Genomic DNA, 18,598 nt, shown 5'->3' with positions numbered 1-18,598 from the left:
GGCAAAGAATCATCCCACATCTCAAGCAGCATTCAATTCTCAGACGACTTGGTTTTACAATGACATGCTCAACTCATTTCATCTTGGAAGGTACCTATTTTCCAGTGGATTCACTCACAAGGCAATTGCCTTAAGATGATTTATATTTTCAAATCCAGAGAAGTGTACAGATTGAAAACATTCAGGCAATTTACTATGTGGCTACAAGAAGCATGGCATTAAAATTAAAATAATTACATGGTGCTGTATGTCTGCTTTTTTGCTTTTAGATAATGAAAGGACTGTTAGAATGTGGAGTTGCTTTGATTTCCCAATCTAAGACACGCATACATTTATATGCTTCCAACTATGTTAGATTGTTAGGAAAAGCTTTCTTTTTGGATCAAGCAAATGTTTTCTTATCAAGATACTTTAAACTCAATATGTATGCAAAGTAACTTTTCAAACCAAAAGAAGGGAACTGAAAATTCCTATATTGTTTACATTGCTCTTGATTGAAAACTCGAAACAGAATTTACACAAAAGGCCAATTGCTGAGGATGGATGTATTTTGTTAGCAAGATTGTATTCAAAAAGGAAAAAAACCACATGCCATGGCATAGCAAATAGTTTTACTTTGTATTTTTCTTCGCATCTAATAGCTTAGAGCAGGGGTCTCCAACTTTGGCCACTTTAAGACTTGTGGACTTTAACTCCCAGAGTTCCTCAGACAGCAAAGTTGGCTGAGGAATTCTGGGAGTTGAAGTCCACAAATCTTAAAGCTGCCAAGGTTGGAGACCCCTGTCTTAGAGCAGGGCTGTCAAACTTGCGGCCCATGGGCTGGATGTGTCAAGTGATAGCCACGCCCATACCCATTTTAGCAAAGGGGAAAAAGTGCTGATACATCATGTGATGACGCCCTGACGATGTGAGATTGACACCCCTGGCTTAGAGGAATGAATATTGCATGTATCTTTTCTGTGAGTTTTGAAAGCGTCTTCTTCATTGGAAATGACATCTATTCTTTAATAGCTTGTCATTTACCATAAGGATAATCACCATTACATTGAGAGTTTCTTTTTGATCTTGGCAGCTACTTTTGAAGTTACAAAGATTTAGAGTAGGTTGTTTAAAGAGTTATAAGAAGGATGGTTAAGGGACGCGGTGGCTTAGTGGGTAAGATGCTGAGCTTGTCGATCGAAAGGTTGGCAGTTCCGCGGTTCGAATCCCTAGTGCCGCGTAACAGGGTGAGCTCCCGTTACTTGTCCCAGCTTCTGTCAACCTAGAAGTTCGAAAGCACGTAAAAAATGCAAGTAGAAAAATAGGAACCACTTGTTACCACCATAACAGCATTCGGTGCGTCTTTGGCGTTGAGTCATGCCGGCCACATGACCACAGAGACGTCTTCTGACAGCACTGGCTCTTTGGCTTTGAGACGGAGATAAGCACTGCCCCCTAGAGTCGGGAATGACTAGCACGTATGTGCGAGGGGAACCTTTACCTTTACCTTTAAGAAGGATGGTTAATTTACTAAGAGATTAGCTTTGATTGTATATGTGTATATATAAAATTAATATAATGTGTCCAAAATATGAATGAACCAGAGCTTAGTGAATACTTGAGTAAATCAGTAGAAAAACTGATAATAGTCCTTATCGGTTATGGCTAGACAGTATCAAACTATGCAGCACAAACTTTCAATGGGAATACTGAAGATTTATGAAATTTCAGATTCTCTACCAAAATATGTAAATTTTAGATCAAGCTGCTATTGAAAGTTATTTTTATATCCAAATTGGATACAACTGGGATGCAAAAATGCTGGATTGGAGCCATGAATCACTGTTACAAAAGAAGCCACTGTTCAATTAGACAGGCCAGTTATCTGATTCTCTGAAAGGCAGCTTCGTTGTTCAGACAAACGATCTCCGTGAACATACTTGTTATAAATTAATTGGGTCTCAGAGTTCAGGAATTTTTTTAAAGAAAGGGTATCACTTAGTGGTAGAACATGCAGCTTGAACATGAATAGTTTCCAGACTCAAATTTAGACGTTCCAGAAACAATTGGAAAAACTCTTATCCAAATACCTTTGAATAGCTTTTTCCTGTAAAAGTAAAAGGTGGAATGGTTTGTTTTGGAAGAAGGCAATTGACAGAACTAAAATTGGTAACTTTCCCGCAGAGCAAAAATGACTAATTATAGTGCCGAGAAGTCCAAGTCACATTTCCTTCTTTTTGGAAGAGTTAATGATTCTTTATCTTAGGTAATCTTCCTTGTAATGAAATGCAGAATCTTTTTAGTCTAATCTCATGTTTATGAGCCTATTCCAAAAGTAGGCAGTTCAAAGACAAAATGACCATAACCAAAAATGTGAGATTTATTTTGATGAAGAAGACAGTGATATTATCACAAGGCACTTCAAATGCACTTATCAGCCAATGGAATTATTCAAAGAAATGTTAAACTTTACACAGCTGTAAAGCAACTGTAATTCCAAATTGGAAGCCTCTATCCTTGCTTAACGAAACACAGACGCAACACAAATGATCAAAGTAAAAGAAAAAGCATCCAAAAGCACCCATTAACATAGTAAAGTTCAATGAAAACCAAAATTCTTTGCAGCTACTTCCGAACAGATTGTAGCCAGTAGTGAAACAGAGATCCAACATCAAACTGTCTAAACTGGTGTTTTCAAACTTGGCAACTTTAAGATGTGTGGACTTCAATTCTAATGCTGGCTGAGAAATCCTGTGAGTGGAATTCCGCACATCTTAAGATTGCCAAGTTTGAAAAATACTGCATTAAACAAAGATTCAGTGACTTCATAGCTTAAATTCCAAAGAAGACCAGGGACTTGACATCAGCTTTAATGAAGAAGGAAGACTACCAAAGCTGAAGGAGGATTTAGATATGGTAAAACATATTCTTTCACATTCCAGACTTTTTAGACATGGTTTAGTTGAGAACTGTGGATATAATTGGCCAAAAAAGAAGTAAAATATGTTGCATTTACTCTATGAATGACTTAAAATTCTTCGGAAAAATAAAGGAATATCATTAAAAGTCACAAAAGAATCCATCAATCACTAGAATGTTGTTTGCCATCAGCAAGTATGCAACCATAGCCATAAAGGTATGCAACATTTTTGAAGATAACGAAATACATAAAGGCAGTAGCTCCAGAAGAAATGTCAGAATTTTGGAAGTTTCTGTTTTCTTACAGAATCAAATCAAAGAAAATATGTCTTCCAAATATATCAAATGTGTTCAGAAAAGTTTGAAATCAAAACTAAATTGTGGAAATATCATTAAAACAATAAATATTTGGGCACATCCTGTTATTTGATATACAGTAGGATTAGTTGACTAGAACCAGATAGAATTTAGTAAGTTAGACTGAATGGAAAAAACAAAAACAAAAACAATGAGAATGTACCGTGGTTTGAAAACCCAAAGTGATATTGAATAGCTGTATTTGCCAAAAGCGTAAGCAGATAAAGAACTCCTACATGTGAAATAAATTGGAGGAAGAAAAGCAAGGCCTGAATGTCTACATGCTAAGAAAAGCCAAGAGCCCTTGCTGAAGAAAATCGATTAAGGAAAGGTCTTAAAAACAAATAAGGTGAAAGCTGAATATAGAAAAGAAACAAAAGAAACCAATTTGTTAACTGGAAAAACATCCCAATGGATAGTCACATGGGGTTGGGTAAGATCAGAAGTATTATAGAAAGAAACAAGCCTATATTTTAGTGGATCAAGAACAAGTTTTGCCGGCTAATCTCATGAGGGTGAAAACTCAAAATGTAACAAAAAACATGCATGTCACCTTTGTAGTGAAAAGGATGAAATCATTAACCAGTTGATTGGAGGCTGCAGCAAATTTTCATAAACTGGCTACAAGTAGGATTATGACCAAAATCATTCATTGGAAAAAAAACTGGAGAAAATACATAAAATGCAAATAGAAATAGAATAACTGTGGCAAAAGAAAGCAAAGATAGTACCAATAGTGGTACAATTCCAAAACAACTGGTGCACCATTTGAACACCATTGACATTGACAAAATAATTTCAGTCAATTGGAAAAAACAGCTTATGATCTATTTAATATCTTCAAACAACAACTACCTATCCCAGGTTCTTGGGAAAAACTCAGTAGGTGGATAAAAAAGCCAAATCCAGTCTAAACATCTGGTGAACCGTGTAACTAACCATAATATGTATCAAATATAATAAAGCACACCAAATAATTTTTTTTTCTCCAGAAAGTCATTTTTGAATGTCCAAGAAATAATTACTATCTTGCAAAGATAAGTATCCTTTTGGAAGAATTTTCAGAAATTAGCCAGCAGCTTGCTATTCAATCAGAGGATAATGAAGTCTGATAATTACCATTCCTAGCAGAAATAACTGGGCAAACATTTAACATTAATTTAACATTAAATTTGGTTCTAAAATCCTTGCTTGACAATAAAGGCAATGCAAACGCTTGTTGAATACAAATGTTGACCCATAGTTCCAGAAAGATATGTTTCTGGGTAATCTCCTCTTTTGATGTGTACATGGATTTTTGAAATTTAATGTGTCCAATACTTTCTGGACTTCCTTTTTCCCCCCTAAAGAGTTGTTGGTGATACTGTATAACTGTATAATTCAACTCTGCGCCAACCAAGTGATATTGTCCCATGGTCTGGAGGCTATGCAGGTCTGGATGGGAAAGAACAGACGCAGCCTAAATTGTGATAAGACTGAGAAGTTGTGGATATGTAGGTACCCTCAGATAAGGAGCTTTCCATTTTGTATGTGGTTGTACTTCCTCCATTCATAATTTGTGCATGCTATGAAATAATCTTAGACTCACAACTTATGCTCAAGAAGCATGTAGAAGCTGTGACTAAGATGACCTTGGATACAAGAGGCCTTTGCATGTACATGTAGAGCTAGTTGTGCCATTTCCTGAACAAGGGGCTCTTCAGAAAGCTGCTTATGCCTTAGTGCTTTACATGAGATTATGTTTGAAAAGCACTCAGAAGATACATCTCTTCCAGGATGCAAAGATGAGGGCAGTGGTAGATAACCCTCATTATACTCATTCAGACCAGTGCTTCTTGACCTGTGCTGGTTACATGGAAGTAGACTTCCAAGTGCAATTCAAATTGCTGGTTATCACCCAATAAAGCACTTTTTCAGCGTAAGATCAAGGTAAAGACCATTGAGGGATGACCAATCTCAATCTATTTCTTTCCATATGCTGAGACTGGGAAGAATGGATGCATTTTAATTAAGCAATGTCATCTAGCAGAACGCAGAAAATGTATTATATCCATTGTATCACCTGCTCTCTGGAATTATATATTCCTTCCAGAGATCTGGATTACTTCCATCCTGATGACATTCAAGAAGCTATTGAAGACGTGGATATTCTCCTAGACCTTGGGATAGCCTTCATTGGGTGGATTTTTGGTTGATGCTTGTCCTTAGGTCATGAGTTTGATTAGGTCATGAGTTTGATTAGAACTTAGGGATGAGTTTGATTCTGTGGCTCTCGAGGACGTGGACAGGTTGCTGGGGAGGTTACATGCAACTACATGTTTACTGGACCTGTGTCCTTCCTGGTTATGCTGGCTGCTCAGGAAGTGACACGAGGCTGGCTCCAGGGGATTATAAATGCTTCTTTGGGGGAAGGGGTTTTTCCCGCCGCCTTGAAAGAGGCGGTGGTGAGACCTCTCCTTAAGAAGCCTTCCCTGGACCCAGCTATTTTGGGAAATTACCGTCCAGTCTCCAACCTTCACTTTGTGGCGAAGGTTGTAGAAGGTTGTGGCGAAGGTTGTAGAGAGTGTGGTTGCATGGCAGCTTCCCCGGCACCTGGAGGAAGCTGTCTATCTAGACCCGTTCCAGTCCGGCTTCCGACCCGGTTACAGCACGGAGACGGCTTTGGTCGCGTTGGTGGATGACCTCTGGAGGGCCAGGGACAGGGGTTGCTCCTCTGCCTTGGTCCTATTAGATCTCTCAGCAGCTTTTGATACCATCGACCATGGTATCCTGCTGCGCCGATTGGAGGGATTGGGAGTGGGAGGCACCGTTTATCGGTGGTTCTCCTCCTATCTCTCCGACCGGTCGCAGACGGTGTTGACAGGGGGGCAGAGGTCGTCCGCGAGGCGCCTCACTTGTGGGGTGCCTCAGGGGTCAATTCTGTCGCCTACCCTGTTCAACATCTATATGAAGCCGCTGGGCGAGGTCATCAGTGGTTTCGGGGTGAGTTATCATCTGTACGCTGATGACACTCAGCTGTACTTTTCCACCCCGGACCACCCCAACGAAGCTGTCGAAGTGCTGTCCTGGTGCCTGGAAGCTGTACGGGTCTGGATGGGGAGAAACAGACTCAAGCTCAATCCCTCCAAGACGGAGTGGCTGTGGATGCCGGCACCCCGGTACAGTCAGCTGCATCCGCAGCTGACTGTTGGGGGCGAGTTAGTGGCCCCAAAGGAGGTGGTTCGCAACTTGGGCATCCTCCTGGATGGACGGCTGTCCTTTGATGAACATCTGGCTGCCGTCTCCAGGAGGGCCTTCTACCAAGTTCGCTTGGTTCGCCAGTTGCGTCCCTTCCTTGACCGGGATGCCTTATGCACAGTCACCCATGCTCTGGTTACGTCTCGGTTGGATTACTGCAATGCTCTCTACATGGGGCTGCCCTTGAGGTGCACCCGGAGGCTGCAGTTAGTCCAGAATGTGGCTGCGCGAGTAGTAACGGGAGCCGCTCGTGGCTCCCATGTAACATCACTGCTCCGTAGTCTGCACTGGCTACCTGTGGCCTTCCGGGTGCGCTTCAAGATTTTGGTTACCACCTTTAAAGCGCTCCATGGCTTAGGACCCGGGTACTTACGAGACCGCCTGCTGTTACCCTATGCCTCCCACCGACCCGTACGCTCTCACAGAGAGGGTCTCCTCAGGGTGCCGTCCGCCAAAAAGTGTCGGCTGGCGACCCCCAGGAGTAGGGCCTTCTCTGTGGGAGCATCAACGCTCTGGAATGAACTTCCCCCTGATCTTCGGACCTTCCGTCGTGAGCTAAAAACACACTTATTTATTCAAGCAGGACTGGCATAATAGTTTTGATTTTAAATTGGGGTTTTATTAATATTTTTTAAATTTAAAATTTAAATTTAAATTTTTAAATTATCAGCCTTTGTAATTTGCTATGTTTTTAATTGTTGGTTTTAATTGTATATATCTTGTTTCTTATCTTTGGCTGTACACCGCCCTGAGTCCCTTGGGAGAAGGGCGGTATAAAAATTTGATAAATAAATAATAAATAAATAAATAAATAAATAGGTCATTTATGAGTTTTATGTTTTTTTGGAACTATTCTTCTCTTTTCATTGTAAAACCATCCATTGTCATCAGGAGTCAGGTGGCCTCCATATTATAAAATCAACCAACCAACCAACCAACCAATCAACCAAGATACAAGCAGCCAAAAATAAACAGTACAAGTTTCATAGATATGCTTAATATTAATGATAAAAATAACGTTATCTACATTCCTTCCCACTAAAATACAGACCCTATTATATTTACAAATCTAAGCACTGTGTCTTTATGTGTAAATAGAACCAGATCTATCACCAGAAACCAATTGTGTCCAATGGTACTGATGAGTACGGAACACTTACCGGTTGTTTGTCTGCATCATGAGTAAATGCTACTGTTTTCAACCATGTGAAGTATACATCTTCATTCTGTACTACAGTTCTCTTCGCTGGGTCAATGAATCATGTTTTGGTGTAAGAAAATTTCTTAGGGTTTTTTAGCTGTTTGCTTGGAATGCTTTACAATTTATGTTTCAGAAGTTCCAGCCTTGAATGTAACTTAAGGCTTAACAACAACATCATTTGCATTTCACCTCTCGCTATTTACATTTACCTAGGTCACCAGAGCAGGAAGGCAGGACATGTTGCGGATCTCTTTTATGAAGGAAATAAATTTGATGGGATCAAGAAAAATGGTCTTTTCTTTTCTATCTCCCTTCTCTGGAGATAGGATTGGCTTCCCTTGTTACATTTCTGAAAGGCTCTGAAGACATGGTTCTGTTGAAGTCCATCAGGTAATAAGGAGCCAATTAAATGTCTTATTTGGTTGTGTTTGTTGACACTTGTTGGGGGGAGAAGGTGGGGGTTTTGAGGGTTTTAAATTATGGCTTTTCATTACTATACACCTCCCAGAGCTACCATGTATGAGTTAGGTGGCCATATGCTGGACTACAGTTGTAGTATTTATTTAATAAATAATAAAAGTATTGCTTGTCTAAATGTATTGCATTGCAATATGCAAATATTTAAAAAATCAAGCTTTTGATTTAATGTGCTGTTTCTTCAGACACAGAGCACAAAACGTCTGGAAACTTTGAATAACACTTTTAGTCAATCCATTTATAGCTAGATGATACAATGCTTGATTACATTTTTTTTCCAAGAATGCCTGAAGTTCTTTGTTTACTAACTGTGATACTTTATACTCACTAAACTCTACTCTGCTAAACTCTACTCACTAGAGTAGAGTTTAGTAAAGCTCTAGCCTTTCAAAGGTTTTCATGACTACAGATGTTGCTCTAACATCTGTAGTCATGAAAACCTTTGAAAGGCTAGTGCTTTCCTACCTGAAAACCATCACGGATCCGCTCTTAGACCCCTTGCAATTTGCATACCGAGCAAATAGATCAACAGATGATGCTGTTAATATGGCTCTGCACTACATCCTACAACATCTTGAGTCTCCAAAGACCTATGCAAGGGTCCTTTTTGTAGACTTTAGTTCAGCATTCAATACCATCATTCCAGACATTCTTCTAACTAAGCTAAACCAGCTACAGGTACCGGAACAGACTTGTAAGTGGATCACAAGCTTCCTAACAAACAGGAAGCAGCAGGTGAAGCTAAGCAAGATCACATCAAATACCTGTACAATTAGCACAGGGGCCCCCCAAGGCTGTGTGCTCTCCCCACTTCTCTTCTCTCTGTATACCAATGACTGCATCTCCAATGATCCATCTGTTAAGCTACTGAAGTTCGCAGATGACACAACAGTGATCGGTCTCATTCGAGACAATGACGAATCCGCATATAGACGAGAGGTCGAACGACTAGCCTTGTGGTGCAACCAAAACAATCTGGAACTGAACACACTCAAAACCGTAGAAATGGTGGTAGACTTTAGGAGAAACCCTTCCATACTTCCACCTCTCACAATACTTGACAACACAGTATCAACAGTAGAAACCTTCAAATTTCTGGGTTCTATCATATCACAAGATCTCAAATGGACAGCTAACATCAAAAACATCATTAAAAAAGGACAACAAAGAATGTTCTTTCTGCGCCAACTCAGTAAGCTCAAACTGCCCAAGGAGCTGCTGATCCAATTCTACAGAGGAATTATTGAGTCTGTCATTTGCACCTCTATAACTGTCTGGTTCGGTTCTGCAACCCAACAAGAAAAACACAGACTTCAGAGGATAATTAGAACTGCAGAAAAAATAATTGCTACCAACCTGCCTTCCATTGAGGACCTGTATACTGCACGAATCAAGAAGAGGGCTGTGAAAATACTTGCAGATCACTCGCATCCTGGACATAAACTGTTTCAACTCCTACCCTCAAAACGACGCTATAGAGCACTGCACACCAGAACAACTAGATACAAGAACAGTTTTTTCCCGAAGGCCATCACTCTGCTAAACAAATAATTCCCTCAACACTGTCAGACTATTTACTGAATCTGCACTACTATTAATCGTTTCATAGTTCCCATCACCAATCTCTTTCCACTTATGACTGTATGACTATAACTTGTTGCTGGCAATCCTTATGATTTATATTGATATATTGACCATCAATTGTGTTGCAAATGTTGTACCTTGATGAACGTATCTTTTCTTTTATGTACACTGAGAGCATATGTACCAAGACAAATTCCTTGTGTGTCCAATCACACTTGGCCAATAAAATTCTATTCTATTCTAAAATTCTATTCTATTCTATTCTATGGAACACCTGCTCTCACAAAGAATTTTAAAATACATCTGTGGTTTGCATGGCAATTCTTGAAGTCATGGAAACACTCCTAGCTACTCTGACTATGCATCCACCCCAACTACGAATTCTGGGACCATCAATGGCCCTACAAAGTACCAGTATATATGAAATTTTTTGTCATGGCAAGACAGGGCATAGGTGGACGGCTACTATTCTTGGCATATTTAGTACAAGTTGGCAACCTGAGCAATTCATTGCCATTTGATTTGCTGATCTATTCCTGATTACCAATTTCCTGCTGATTAAAAAACTCTTAAGCAGAGTTTTCATTATTACAAATTCAAGACATCCAACATGCAGCTCCTGCAAAACTTGAGCTCTCAGCGAAAGAGAATATATCTTAGTTGTATATCGAGTATAGTACTGTAGACCAATATTCAATTGTAACTCAGGGTTATAACATGTCATTGATGATGTTATCTAGTTGGGTAATGAAATGTCTGCAAGCAAACAACCAAGTCTAGAGAGTCCAAAGGATTCTATTTCAGTTCTCACCTTGGACATTATCGCTAGTTGTCACATATAACTGTAGTATAAATTCACCACTACTACTATTCTTCTGTTATTAAAGACTGTTTTCAAAAAGACTGTAATTTGTTCATTTTGAACTGACTTTCAATCCTTTCTACTCATCTAATTCTACTAATGACCTGATATGTTTCCTTCATGAGTGTGTGTGTGTGTGTATCTATATATCTACATCTATACCTATATCATCTATATAAGTGTTTTTCTGTCGAAGCACCTGGTCTGTCCCAATATGGGAGGGAGCATACTGCTTCCCTTTCGCCTTTCAAGTCCAATCCAGGAGCCCTCAGGCAGTCGCTTTCACGAATTTGGATATATATATATATATTTATTATATCCAAATTCGTAATATATAAAAAATTATATTATATATATATATATATATATAATATTTTACAAAGATTGACAGGTTTTTACATGGATAGATTGTTATCAGATGATTAAGTGAATATGTAATATATTTAAATGACTTATTTCATTTAATATTCTAACTTTGAAGTATTTTTCTCATAAAAAGAATTCCAATCTCTATGAGAGAAAATATGTCAAAGGAATCCCTTGCCTGTTGTGTATTTCTCAGATTGTTTATTCTAGAAAGGTAAATAAGACAATTGATCTATATGTGGATGTATACAGCATGTGTACTCAAAGAAATAAAGCTCATATAAACAAAATACTTTCGGGGAGGAGCACTGAAGATTGACAGTAGTGCCTGATGAAAAATGATGAGGTTAAACTCTTGTCCAATCAGCATTGATTGAAGTGCTTTTCCTCAAACCAAGCTCAACATGTCCTTGATTTTGGATTTTTTTTCTCTGCAGCTAGAGTGTGTAAGACATTAGCTATCTTTCACAATGTGTGACGTAAGTGTGGCAATGGCATATTGTGAGGCATAACAAGCCAATTCCACCGTGTGAGCAGTGTATTTGACTTCTTTTCATGGTTTTGTTCATGGCATACGCTCCCACTTTTGGTACGGTACAAGGAATGCAAAATGAAGAAGCAATGGGTGGAAACTAATCAAGGAGAGATGCAACTTAGAACTAAGGAGAAATTTCTTGAAGTTAGAACAATTAATCAGTGGAACAACTTGCCTGCAGAAGTTGTAAATGCTCCAACACTGGAAATTTTTAAGAAAATGTTGGATAACCATTTGTCTGAAATGGTGTAGGGTTTCCTGCCTGGGCAGGGGATTGGACTAGAAGACCTCCAAGGTCCCTTCCAACTCTGCTATTATTATTATTATTATTATTATTATTATTATTATTATTATTATTATTATTATTATTATTATTATTATTATTATTATTATTGAGGGAGCGGTTCGAAGCTCCCACGTAACACCTATCCTGCGCAGACTGCACTGGCTACCTGTTGTTTTCCGGGTGCGCTTCAAGGTATTGGTTACCACCTTTAAAGCACTCCATGGCTTAGACCAGGCTACTTATGGGACCGTCTACTGCCGGCCTCTATCTCCCAGCGTCCGGTGCGTTCCCACAGAGAGGGACTCCTCAGGGTGCCGTCAGCCAAACAATGTCGACTGGCGGCCCCCGGGGGAGGGCCTTCTCTGTGGGGGCTCCTACCCTGTGGAACGAGCTTCCTCTCGGGCTTCGACAACTACCTGACCTTAGGACCTTTCGCTGCGAACTTAAAACCTATTTATTTCGTATGGCTAGACTGGCCTGATATTAAATTCTAAATTTTAAATTTTAATTGTGGGTTTTAAATTTCTGTAATTTTTAATGGGGTGTAATGTTATTTTAAATTTCTGGCAAATTTGAATCAGTTTTTTAAGGGTTCTTTTAATTATGGTGTATGTTTCTGTTTGTATTTTATCTGCCTGTTCACCGCCCTGAGTCCTTCGGGAGAAGAGCGGTATACAAATTAAAACATCATCATCATCATCATCATCATCATCATCATCATCATCATCATCATCATCATCATCATCATCATCATCATCATCATCATTATTATTATTATTATTATTATTATTATTGCTAAAGAAGAATAATAGCTGTGATACATTTTTTAGCCTTTGGGCATTCACAACTGCTTAAATTTTCTCTGCATGCTTGTGATGTGACTCTAATATATAAGGCCAAACTAAATAACTTGCATTTGTTATATAGTCTACCTATCATTCCAATGCAGTCTTCAGATGCAGTTGCATTGTTTTTTCTGGTGACAATGATGTCATTTAAATAGTACTGGATTCCTGGACAGCCTTTGTAGCACATGGTCCAGGGCTCTCTGCCAAAGCACTGATGCAGATGCTACTCTGAAAACAAGAGTACTATATACTTTATAATGCTTTATATGTATTTATGAGGAGAAAAACTTTGGAATCATTGTGCATTTTGTAAATAAGCTTCTGCTAGGTTTATTCTGCTGAAAATTTGAATCTCAGCAAGATTAGCAAAAATGTTTTCAATGATAAGTAAAGATAATGATGGGTTAATGGAAACTTAGGTGTCACCCACGGACTCCAATAAACCTTTAAAAAAATTCCCTCAACTGTCTTTAGATTCAGTTCAGTTTTTGTCTTTTTCTGTAAAGCATGTTCAATTGGACATGCCTTCTGAAACCTGGACATGGCATACTTCTATGTCATTATTTTACCTTTGTTGCAGGGGTGAATCCAAAATTTTTCCCTACCGGTTCTGTGGGCGTAGCATGGCAGGGGAAGGATATTGCAAAATTTCATTCCCATCCCACCAGGGGAAGGATATTGCAAAATCTCCATTCCCATCCCACTTTGGGGTCAGCCAGAGGTGGTATTTGTCGGTTCTCTGAACTATTCAAAATTTCCGCTACCGGTTCTCTAGAACCTGTTAGAACCCGCTAGATTTCACTCCTGCTTTGAGGTATTTGAATGTTGGATAACCATTTGTCTGAAATGGTGTAGGGTTTCCTGCCTGGGCAGGGGGTTGGACTAGAAGACCTCCAAGGTCCCTTCCAACTCTGCTATTATTATTATTATTATTATTATTATTATTATTATTATTATTATTATTATTATTATTATTATTATTATTATTATTATTATGGGAACGGTTCGAAGCTCCCACGTAACACCTATCCTGTGCAGACTGCACTGGCTACCTGTTGTTTTCCGGGTGCGCTTCAAGGTATTGGTTACCACCTTTAAAGCACTCCATGGCTTAGACCAGGCTACTTACGGGACCGTCTACTGCCGGCCTCTATCTCCCAGCGTCCGGTGCGTTCCCACAGAGAGCGACTCCTCAGGGTGCCGTCAGCCAAACAATGTCGACTAGCGGCCCCCAGGGGGAGGGCCTTCTCTGTGGGGGCTCCTACCCTGTGGAACGAGCTTCCTCTCGGGCTTCGACAACTACCTGACCTTAGGACCTTTCGCTGCGAACTTAAAACCTATTTATTTCGTATGGCTAGACTGGCCTGATATTAAATTCTAAATTTTAAATTTTAATTGTGGGTTTTAAATTTCTGTAATTTTTTATGGGGTGTAATGTTATTTTAAATTTCTGGCGAATTTGAATCAGTTTTTTAAGGGTTCTTTTAATTATGGTGTATGTTTCTGTTTGTATTTTATCTGCCTGTTCACCGCCCTGAGTCCTTCGGGAGAAGGGCGGTATACAAATTAAAACATCATCATCATCATCATCATCATCATCATCATCATCATCATCATCATCATCATCATCATCATCATTATTATTATTATTATTATTATTATTATTATTATTATTATTATTGCTAAAGAATAATAATAGCTGTGATACATTTTTTAGCCTTTGGGCATTCACAACTGCTTAAATTTTCTCTGCATGCTTGTGATGTGACTCTAATATATAAGGCCAAACTAAATAACTTGCATTTGTTATATAGTTTACCTATCATTCCAATGCAGTCTTCAGATGCAGTTGCATTGTTTTTTCTGGTGACAATGATGTCATTTAAATAGTACTGGATTCCTGGACAGCCTTTGTAGCACATGGTCCAGGGCTCTCTGCCAAAGCACTGATGCAGATGCTACTCTGAAAACAAGAGTACTATATACTTTATAATGCTTTATATGTATTTATGAGGAGAAAAACTTTGGAATCATTGTGCATTTTGTAAATAAGCTTCTGCTAGGTTTATTCTGCTGAAAGTTTAAATCTCAGCAAGGTTAGCAAAAATGTTTTCAATGATAAGTAAAGATAATGATGGGTTAATGGAAACTTAGGTGTCACCCATGGACTCCAATAAACCTTTAAAAAAATTCCCTCAACTGTCTTTAGATTCAGTTCAGTTTTTGTCTTTTTCTGTAAAGCATGTTCAATTGGACATGCCTTCTGAAACCTGGACATGGCATACTTCTATGTCATTATTTTACCTTTGTTGCAGGGGTGAATCCAAAATTTTTCCCTACCGGTTCTGTGGGCGTAGCATGGCAGGGGAAGGATATTGCAAAATTTCATTCCCATCCCACCAGGGGAAGGATATTGCAAAATCTCCATTCCCATCCCACTTTGGGGTCAGCCAGAGGTGGTATTTGTCGGTTCTCTGAACTATTCAAAATTTCCGCTACCGGTTCTCTAGAACCTGTTAGAACCCGCTAGATTTCACTCCTGCTTTGAGGTATTTGAATGTGCCAATGCCATTTTGAAACACAAGTGCAGAATCATTCAGTACTTTTTTCAGTTTACCCTTGATGGTTTCCATGATAGTTAGTATAGCTCATTGAGCAATTAGCAGCTTCCTCAACCAAGCATGACTCCAGAGTCTGGTCCCCGTATTTTCATAAATGCAACATCCTTTGCTGGTATTACATTTTACACATATCATTGGGAATGAATATTTTCTCCAGCATATGTTTTAAACCGTTTTTCTGACGGCTTAGTTCAGCACCTCTCTGAAATTCTGCTGAAATCACACTGAACTAGAACAGAAGGACAGAACAAGTGTCCAATTGCATTACTACACTTTTGTGATTTGCTGTTACTGTTAGCCATGTGGTTGACCTGATCCTACTTTTATGTGATTTCCAGATTAACTGTGCCTGTTTCACTTTGTTTTTCTGAATCACAGTTCAGTCCTCACCAGCTCAAGGTTGACTCAGCCTTCCATCCTTGCAAGGCCAGTAAAATGAGGACCCAGATTGTTGGGGTTTTTTATTTATTGATTGATTGATTGATTGATTGATATTTAGTCAGTGATGAAATCCAATTTTGTTTTACTACCAGTTGTGTACTGGTAGCATGGCTTGGTGGCCATAGCTTGGTGGGCATGGCAGGGGAAGGATATTGCAAAATCTCCATTTCCATCCCACTCTGGGGCCAGCCAGAGGTGATATTTGCCGGTTCTCTGAATGACTCAAAATTTCCGCTACCAGTTCTCCAGAACTTGTCAGAACCTGCTGGATTTCACCCCGGTATTTAGTGCATGGATGCCTGCAAATGGTTTGTGTTTTTAACTTACTGACAATCTCTTTGACTGTGTCTTAATGTAGTGCATAGTTGGTTGGTTTATCCTTTAAATCTGCATCAAGCTAATATATAAACTTCTGCCAGAACAATAGCATCATTCATTTTGACCTTTTACACTCTATACAGTATTGCAAACTTATTTACTCTTGCTTTTACTCCAAACAGTTTATAACATTTCTAGCAGCAATTTTTGTGGAGATAGCAATTTCAAACACTCTTAAATGTTATATCTTTCTTTGTTAAGAGCTTTTTTTAAAAAAAATATTTTCCTCCAGAATACTACATATTTCTCAGTAGATCATGTAGCCCTTTACCAAATCTGAAATGTTCAGACATTTTAAAAAAATCCAGCTTTCTTTACTATAGTGGACTTTTTCTCTTCTTTGTCTGAAGTTCTGTAACCTAAAACATTTTACAGTCAATAATAGTTCAGGCACTGATTGTTCCAACATTATTTTTATTATTTCTGCACAAATGAATTGCGATGGTTTGCTGGGGCAGTTCAGCTCTTTGTTTTGCCTACCATATTGCTCAGTGGTACTGGTATCATTTTTGCCTCCAAACTTCTTTCAAGTTTCTCCATATATACGTCTCTAGTCATCTGTGATACCGTTGAACATACCTATGTTTCTACTGAAGTTAGCCATCCTGCTGTGCTCTACTCCTCTGTTTCTTTACCCACCGTAAACTGTTCTGTTTGATTCCTTCATGGTTTTTTTTTCTGCTGCCCTTCAAGAGATGAATCTTGGCAGCCTTTTAAAATTATCCCACTTCATTTCTATTGTTGTGTCTTTTCTATGATAAAACAAAAGACACTAGAGCCAGAACTCAGGTGTTATGCTGCTTGATTGAAACATTTTGAAAAAAGGCCTGCAAACCTGAAGAACTATGACATATAGGCAGTAACAATACAAGACCACCTGCATGTCTAATTTCAATCAATTTATATTGCTACCCATCTCACATACATGACTCTTTACAGCTTACAAGTTAAAATCATAGAAAGTAAATCTCATATAACTATTTTTTTTTAAAAAACCAACTGTCCAAAGACACTAAAAAAATAAACTGAGAGACAGACTAACTAACAGTTCACAAACGATATGGCCATCTCTCAGATTTCCAACCACTATGGGATCTCCATGCCTGATGGCACAACTGTGTTTTCAGTGACTTCCTAAAGGCTAGCAAGTTTGGGTCCAATCTAACCTTAGGATGTTCTAGAGCAGGGGTCTCCAACCTTGGCCACTTTAAGACTTGTGGACTTCAACTCCCAGAATTTCTCAGCCAGCTTTGTTCTAGAGCAGGGGTGTCAAACTCGTGTCATCATGGAGGATCATGTGATGTATCGGGACTCCCCCCTGTTCACTAAACCAGGCATCGACATGGCCAGCGCGTGACAAATCTTGCCCGTGGGCTGCGAGTTTGACAGCCCTAGTCTAGATTACCTGTAAGAATTCCTTTTTCTAAAGTTCCTTTGAGTAGATCTGCATCTCACAGGAAATCTGAATTTAATTTTCTCTATGGCTACCGCAGGTCCTTCAAATTGTCCAACTTCTTTGGATACTTTTCAAAAAGTCTAAAAACACATTTTGGACAGCCATGCCTGATGATAATTTTAATTCATTGTCCATTTTTTTTATTATAACCATTTTGCAGATAAAATTCTAATAAAAAAAAATCTTTTGCAGACATACTATATGAACTAAAATTAAGCCCAATTTTTGTTGGGCTTAAGAAATTAATTGTATATCCATTAAAGATATCTGGTTAAAAATAGCATGTAATAAGGCACATTTTAGTACAGGATTGCTGTAAAGGAAAAACCAAGTACATCATTTGAAAATCTACACCATAATGAACTGCTTCCACAACATGGCTCAGTGGTGTCAGCTCTGTTTACTTTGGCTGCAACAAGGAAGTGAAAAGGCGAGGGACAGAGCAGAACACTCAGACATAAGGCATCACTGTGTTGCCAGAGCAGAATTAACTGAGTGTTTATTAGCATATGAGCTTGTCAGATGCACTTAGAAAACCTGAACTACATGGCAGAACTCAGAATTTCTTTATATAGGGTCATTTCAAGATAAATGCAGGACCAGAGAAAGCAAATTCAGGAGGTGACCACAACGTATAATGATAATCCTACTTACTTTTCTACTTATTAGAGACGAAGAAATTCGAAGAAGAGAGCAGAAGAAACATAAGGACAGGAGATACATCCAAATAAAAAGCTTCTAATGCTGCCAAACTAAAGGAATTGTATAGCTATTCTGTTGACTAATGGAAAAGGGATACATTATTAGTAGAATGTAGTGGCTGGAATATTGGTTTGAGATAGAGAAAATTCACTCAGGGCAATTCTGCATTGCAACTGAACACATTCAGTTTTAAAATCATCTACATTTAATCCAAAAATTCCAATCCAGATTGCAGTGGGTGCTTGGCTGGTGTCAGTATGGATTTATTTGTTTTATTTGTACGGCTGCCCATCTCAAATTTATGACTCTGGGTGACTAATGCCAGTGAAAAACATCATAAAACACAGAA

Source organism: Ahaetulla prasina, chromosome 2, assembly GCF_028640845.1.
Source record: "Ahaetulla prasina isolate Xishuangbanna chromosome 2, ASM2864084v1, whole genome shotgun sequence".
NCBI classification, from domain to species: Eukaryota; Metazoa; Chordata; class Lepidosauria; order Squamata; family Colubridae; genus Ahaetulla; species Ahaetulla prasina.
The sequence above is the reverse complement of the archived record's forward strand: the minus strand, read 5'-3'. Positions refer to the sequence as shown.